This window comes from Rutidosis leptorrhynchoides, chromosome 2, assembly GCF_046630445.1.
Source record: "Rutidosis leptorrhynchoides isolate AG116_Rl617_1_P2 chromosome 2, CSIRO_AGI_Rlap_v1, whole genome shotgun sequence".
Lineage (NCBI taxonomy): Eukaryota > Viridiplantae > Streptophyta > Magnoliopsida > Asterales > Asteraceae > Rutidosis > Rutidosis leptorrhynchoides.
The window spans coordinates 614,803,990-614,811,476 of record NC_092334.1 but is presented as its reverse complement, the minus strand read 5'-3'; positions in this window follow the sequence as shown (position 1 = coordinate 614,811,476).

Below are 7,487 nucleotides of genomic sequence, written 5' to 3'. Positions count from 1 at the left end.
CTAGTAGCTAGAAACACCAAGGAGAACCAAAACCCGCTTCCAATTTGGGCAAAAATCACCATCTTCATCACTAACTCAAGCTTCCTCTCTCTAGAAAACTCATCTCTCTCTCTAAGATTGGGAGTGTTTGAATGGATGTCAAAATGATCCAAAAGTGGATCTAAAACTGATATTAAAGCCTCAAATCCTTCCATAAGTGAAAGGACCAAAGTACCCCTCATTTAACTCATTAAAAGGCTGAAAAGTACCAGAACGTGCCTATTGTCGCGCCGCGGAGAAGTTTGTCGCGCCGTGGCCCAAAGGGTGGTTTTAGATCACTTTTTTTAAGCTTTCTGACCCTCAAAATAGGCATTTGTCGCGCCGTGGCCCTTCTGGTCGCGCCGCGGCATTTGCCTGTTTCATCTGAACTTCAGCAAACTTGTTTTGGCCATAACTTTTTGACCGTAACTCCGTTTTCGATGAACCAAATATCGTTGGAAACGTAATGAGATTTCCTATCCAATGGTAAGGTTTTAGAACATCAAATCTAACTTTATTTGGGATCCAAATATACGCTTACATGCCTCGTATTTCGAATGTCGTTCGAAATAACAAGTAACTGAAAACGGGTGTTACAACTCTCCCCCACTTAAATTGGATCACGTCCTCGTGATCCGCACCAACACTAGAAGATAAGAACTTCTCCCTCGAACATTTTCGCTTCCAACGCGAAGTCACACATGTAGTAATCACGCACCCGAATTCTCGCTTCGTGCACTGACTCAACATTTAACAACAATATCGGGTAATCAACCCTCGAGTCAAAACAACTGCAACCGTTTGCTCCTACGCCGAGTATCCTCGTACCATACACTTCACAATCGTCTTAAAAGTAGAGCATATCACCGATAACCTTCGTCATCACGCCTCACGATCCTACGGAACACAACCAAGCCCGACATCCATAACATCTACTGTGAATTTTAAGATCTCACCACACGCTAATAATCACTAGCGTGCACTACCGCAACATGCGATATTTCATACACTCAATGTCCATAATTTCTATTTAGGAAAATACGTACAACACCACATATCCCTTCAAGTTTTCTCGGCTACAACACGTAATAAGCTGTATCCATAACTATACCACCCAAAGCGATCTACTAAATCCACCACGTCGTGAACCATGTCTTGCATTATTCCCAATCGAGAAGGATTCATGCTTCCTTGAAACTCCGTGCTCCATCGGTTCATAAACGTACTAGTCAACCGGTCATTCATGAACACTCTCTGGACCGAGTACCAAATTCCTCCGGCTCCACAACTGGGTCATTCCTTCAACGAATAAATTTCGGTAACCCCAAAATAATCACTTAGGAGCACCACTTTCCCACCAATCGATCCACGCATGACCATCCGTCACTGGATTAATCCAGGACGACAATAATACACCACGATTTAGACAAAATATCAACACTCGACACAAGGTTTCTCCCTTAGACCCTACAACACAACCATACACAATGGCTTCCTAGTACTATCATGGAAACTATTCGTGTACTAGAATCCCGTCAGCAGCGAATTATCAACATAACAATTCGCAATTCGCCACACGACCCACAAAATATTCACCAACGCCGGGTGAATCCTCCTACATAGACCGTCCATTGAGGATGGCTTCGCCATTTCGATACAACCAACAGGTCACATCACTAGGGAACACACTCTCGTAAATAAACAACAACCGCGTGTCTCGACGTGAGACAATGAGAACTGGCACTCCCCGCCTCATAACCATCCACAAAGTGGAATAATCCACCGAAAATCCTCACGATCACGTTTCCCGACAGGGAAAATACAGTATTCGCCACCATCTCGAACTCGTACTCACTCGACAGTACTATTCGAGTTTCACACCAACCCAAATTTATATCACGAGAGCACCTGCAATAACAGTTACATTCTCTCACTTCCGTGATATCAAACTTCACACTTGGTCTCATACCGCACTTGGTACTGCACGACCACCTTATACAAGAAGACTTACGCTTCACTTGATCTAACACCACCGGATATTCCTCGGGCGGCAGTAAAAACTCCCCCACTTAGGATTTATCTCTCCATTCTCACCGCCAAGATGATAACATCCCGCGAAATTGTAATTTCACGTCATACCTGACCATTCTCACCGTTGGTCATAAACATCAAATCACTGCAAATTCACTTTAGGCTCTTAGAGCCGACATGTACTATCACTTGAGACGTCGTACACGCGACGACATCGCACCGTCATACCACAAATCATAATTTATAGCTCTTCATCGTTCGCAAAGCGAACTCCACCAAAGTCCCACACACGCCTCTATGACTAGGCATATGCCACTCCGATAAATCATTCGTGCATCTCAGTCGAGATCACCCGACCTTCTACGCAACGAACCATTATCAACAATTACTCACTCTCATGGGGAAGAGTGACCAATCCGACACAATAATTGCATCGACCGCAATATCAACGCTTCATCATAACCTTCGACCTAATCGACCATTAAGCCCATCACCGGATCACCGGTCATCCTTACTCGTCCATCACATAAGAGCAACAAGATTCGCTCATCTGCCACTTCATAAGAAGTATTTACTGCAATGCTCCTAAACTTCGACTTTTGCAACCGTCGAATTACTATCACCCGTCGATCACTATTTAAAATCTTCGATGCTTCCAAAGGGTATCTCACAAGCACCCTAAGCACAAAGTGATCACACCATCACCGGAGTTGAACATTACACTAGCAGGTATAAGAAGGCACCTGACGCCGTGTCATGCAGACTCCCACCACAATCAACCGAATTTTAGAAACTCGACCTTTAGGTTCCATACGCCCGATGTCACCCGTCTCTCTATAATAATGACCTGGAGTCATACATACCCGACAAACCTTACGGTTTATCGTCTTATCGAAAATTCCTAGCGATCACACGCTACCCACAATAGTCCACAAGGCCAAACGATATAGCCTCACGAACCCTTCATCTAATACTAAAGAGATGCTCGGGAACACCAAGTCTTACACCCTTCTACATCTCGATAACACCACTACTACAAGGGATATTCCGTTAGGAATGTTACCCTACAATCCATAACGCACTAACGCAATCACCATCATACGGGTCCCACTCCCATGAGTTTAACGACCCAACGACTCCACGATTCGCCAATTCCAAGGCGACTCACAACAAGAATCCCAACACGATTCTATAACCACACACTCTACCGAGTGTAACTCAAAACTACAATCATTAGACTTATTGCATTCCATTACGGAATTCAAGTCCTCGTCGCACACACGCAAGCGTAAATCGGTCATCCTAGTTACGATGGGTAACTAAAACCAATTACAATCTCAATAATGCACCCACTACTTAGGGTGGCTAAGCACGCACCAAACTCGTGAGTTGCTCACTCACCTTAGCTAACCGAATCCAGCGTAACACTTCCCGACTCGTAAAGAACTCGACGTGACAACAAGCACATCACTCGAGACCACTATATCCTAGGAACCAATAAAAGATTCCTAACACGTCCCGTTCTACCCCAACCATGCCACGTTTCCTCCGTTCGGTACTTGTCATGTCATGCTTAGTGTCAAGATACACTTTCGTAATAATGGTGATCGGTCATTATTACAAATGTGTACCTTACCATTTCCACACGGTTACGCAAAGTACTTTACCCGGACTGACGCAACATTCACACAAAATAACACGCGATAAATTCTAGTACCCGAATGACCAAAGTCCTTACGTGAACTTGATCACTCAAAACCGTCAAACATACGAATCTCTCCAATAGATTCATTCCTAGGATACCACCCAAAAGATACCTGTATATATATATACACCTATATACAATATAATAATAAATGTACACAAGTACACTGCAACCACAAGTCAACCTACATCCTAGGTGACTATCACTAAAACAATGTCCACGTTCGCCTACTTACATTAGGCACTAGCTATCTAAGGCACTAATTCACACACGAAATAAGGCCCCACATAATCACACTTTTGACAAAAATAAGTCCTAGTTAGTCACCTACTCTAAGGCACTAACAAATCTCAATCCGACCCGTATTCCTACAAGTCCCGCAAATAACGCACATCCGTCAAAAGTCTAAGACTAGGCACCTATTCCAAGGTCACCTAATTCCCTTAGACTATGCTCTGATACCACTTGAAACAACCCCAAACCGTTTAACCAAAAACGGAGTACTTTTTTTTTTTTTTTTTTTGTTAGGTCCCATTAATATAATACATTTTCAACTCTGTTTTAATCGAAACATAACATCATAAGGATACGTTTAACAATCTATCATGACCCTTGGCACACAAATTACACTTTACAAAATCATTTGTAATAATGACCCGATCACAAAAAATACGGGTTAAGACTCAATTGCCCAACCCGATACCAAGAGCATAATCCCGAGGATCTACCAAATCCCCAATCCACATCCATATCCGAAAGCTACCCCATCGAGCCCAAGCGCTACTACGCAACTAGTCTATCAACTAGCTAGCTTCACAATCACAATACCTGTAAAAAGGTAAACAACGAGAGGGGTAAGCTAACGCTTAGTGAATGCAATAATTATACATATACATATATAATCTACTTACTTGCAAACACTTACACAATACCGCATACAAGCTAGCAATTCGACAGCCATGCAAACATCATGCATAAACTACTATCCACAATTCACAAGAAGCTAGCAACAACAATAGCATATAGTTCACAATTTAATATGCTAAATACAAATTCACTCAACCATGGTTAACCAATCGTACAAGGGAACGGTACTTGAAAGACCATCGGAGTTCATAACATCCATTAGTGTTACTTAAACACCGCGTAATCACTAATCCCCCGGGTGATGTCTTGAACACCGCGACTAACTCACCCCCATGACAATGTGGCGTCTTGAACACCGCGACGATTCCACATGTCAATCAAAACAATGAGTGGTGTCTTGAACACCGCGACAATTCCACTCCCATGACAATGTGGTGTCTTGAACACCGCGACAATACCACATGTCAATCAAACAATGAGTAGTGTCTTGAGCACCGCGACAATGCTACTCGTTACTTAGAATGTGGTGTCTTGAACACCGTGACAATTCCACATTCATATCACACAAATAAATACATTATATACGTACACGCATAATTATTCCACTCACCTCGTGAACTCGAGCATTACAAACCATGCGCGAAATCTTCACCACATGCAACCGAGCAAGATTTTACCTATAATACGCATATAGGTATACACATAATCAACATACAATCCCATTTGGACTCTCGACCCGCCTAAATGAACAACAAGTGCAAAATATACCCTTTTGCACTTTTAACGTTACCCGAAGGTCCAAAACTAGCGAGACTAGTTCCCGCGTTCTCGAAATACCCAATTATGTCAACTTTAACCTCTAAACGCATACTCGCTCGTATTTTACACAAAACCCATTCCATGGTTGACCAAGTTTGACTTTATTGCTAAAACACCAAATTTTAACCTAAAATCACTTCTCGCGAGTAATTACATTAAAAGCATCATTTAACACTTAACAAAAGCGTTTAACATCCAATTAATCCAAATTAGTGTCATCCGCAATTTTGACCCAATTCAAATTGCTCATTTTGACCAAAGTCATAAAACGCCCCAAAATCACTAACGACTAGTGATTATATTTTCAAGACAACCACTAACACTTAAATCAAGTATTTACCTACTTGATTTACCAAAACTTGATTTAAAACTTAATTTGACAATGAATTGAGCTTACTTGTCCCAAAATACCCATTCGACCCGTTTTTACCTAAATTAGGGTTTACACCCAAAAACCAAGTCAACACAAGTGTTCTAAGGTTTAACCAACATACGCAAGATCCAAACTTACAATTTAATCAATCGAAACCCTAAGTCACCCATTTAGGCTTACTTACATGAATTTTACCCAAAACCCCCAAATTTCACAATAAAATGGGTTTATAACTCTAACTAACACAAACCCTAACTCAAACAAGAAATCAAACACTACAATTCGGATTAGGGTTTACCTCAAGCACCAAAACGAGCTCTAGTAGCTAGAAACACCAAGGAGAACCAAAACCCGCTTCCAATTTGGGCAAAAATCACCATCTTCATCACTAACTCAAGCTTCCTCTCTCTAGAAAACTCATCTCTCTCTCTAAGATTGGGAGTGTTTGAATGGATGTCAAAATGATCCAAAAGTGGATCTAAAACTGATATTAAAGCCTCAAATCCGTCCATAAGTGAAAGGACCAAAGTACCCCTCATTTAACTCATTAAAAGGCTGAAAAGTACCAGAACGTGCCTATTGTCGCGCCGCGGAGAAGTTTGTCGCGCCGTGGCCCAAAGGGTGGTTTTAGATCACTTTTTTTAAGCTTTCTGACCCTCAAAATAGGCATTTGTCGCGCCGTGGCCCTTCTGGTCGCGCCGCGGCATTTGCCTGTTTCATCTGAACTTCAGCAAACTTGTTTTGGCCATAACTTTTTGACCGTAACTCCGTTTTCGATGAACCAAATATCGTTGGAAACGTAATGAGATTTCCTATCCAATGGTAAGGTTTTAGAACATCAAATCTAACTTTATTTGGGATCCAAATATACGCTTACATGCCTCGTATTTCGAATGTCGTTCGAAATAACAAGTAACTGAAAACGGGTGTTACACATACAAAGGTCCACCAGTTCAAGGAATGGCTCAATTGCCTACTGTAGATGGTCAGGGTATCATTTCACCAGTTCCGATGAAGATTTTGGACCGGAAATTGGTTAAACAGGGAAACAGACCAGTCGCTTTCGTTTTAATACAGTGGCAGCAAGGTTCAGAAGAAGATGCTACTTGGGAATCTATGCCTGATTTGTTACAGCATTACCCTAATTGTCCTGTACTTAATGCTTGAGGTCAAGCAATTTTTCAAGAGGTGGGGATTAATATGAATGTCACGTGCGTGGCTCGTGACCTGTTTAAATGAAGACCACGTGCAAGGCACGTGCCAACAGCTCAACTCAGCTCAACAGCCATTCAACGGTTTTTCCCGCCATTTGTTTAGTCGTCTTCTCCAAATAAATAGAGTAGTTAATTCTGTTGTAATTCAGTTTTTCGTTTGTTGTAATCTGTAAGATCCTGTTTTCTTTTTAGGTTTGGACGCCGTCCAACAATTTGGGATGCCGTCCCAGATCGAAGACCTGGACGCCATCCAACAATTTGGGACGCCGTCCCAGATCGAAGACCTAGACGCCGTCCAACATTTTGGGACGCCGTCCAGAATGGCTGGCAGGCATGTCTTTTTGCTTTTAAATATCTTAGATGGGTAAATTGGTAATTTCACTTGGTGGACGAATTAAAGGCCCTAGATCAGTTTGGTTGAGCCTCATTACTCCATTCCTAACCACCAAACTTCATCCAC